Below are 298 nucleotides of genomic sequence, written 5' to 3'. Positions count from 1 at the left end.
GTCAATTTCGCTTTCGTTTCCTCGGAAAGCCTTCCCCCTCCGAAAGTTTCGCGGAGAGGAGGGGTTTGGGCAAGGCTAGCGACTGCGCCTGGTTTCATACCGATTGTCCGTCTTTTCCTTTCCTTGCATCAGGGCCCGGGAGGTGCCCTTTCTTTAGGAAATCGGCCGAACGTTCTGCCCCGCTTCACAGGGCCCCTAAGGAACACAAGGCTCCCAGCAAAAGGAAAACCGAGACGAAAGCGAAACGCGGCACTGGAGAAGCGGTCAGGGGTCTGTCCAGCCTCTCCGGGGGCGGCCT

This window comes from Sciurus carolinensis, chromosome 1 (assembly GCF_902686445.1).
Source record: "Sciurus carolinensis chromosome 1, mSciCar1.2, whole genome shotgun sequence".
Taxonomy (NCBI): domain Eukaryota; kingdom Metazoa; phylum Chordata; class Mammalia; order Rodentia; family Sciuridae; genus Sciurus; species Sciurus carolinensis.
The sequence above is the reverse complement of the archived record's forward strand: the minus strand, read 5'-3'. Positions refer to the sequence as shown.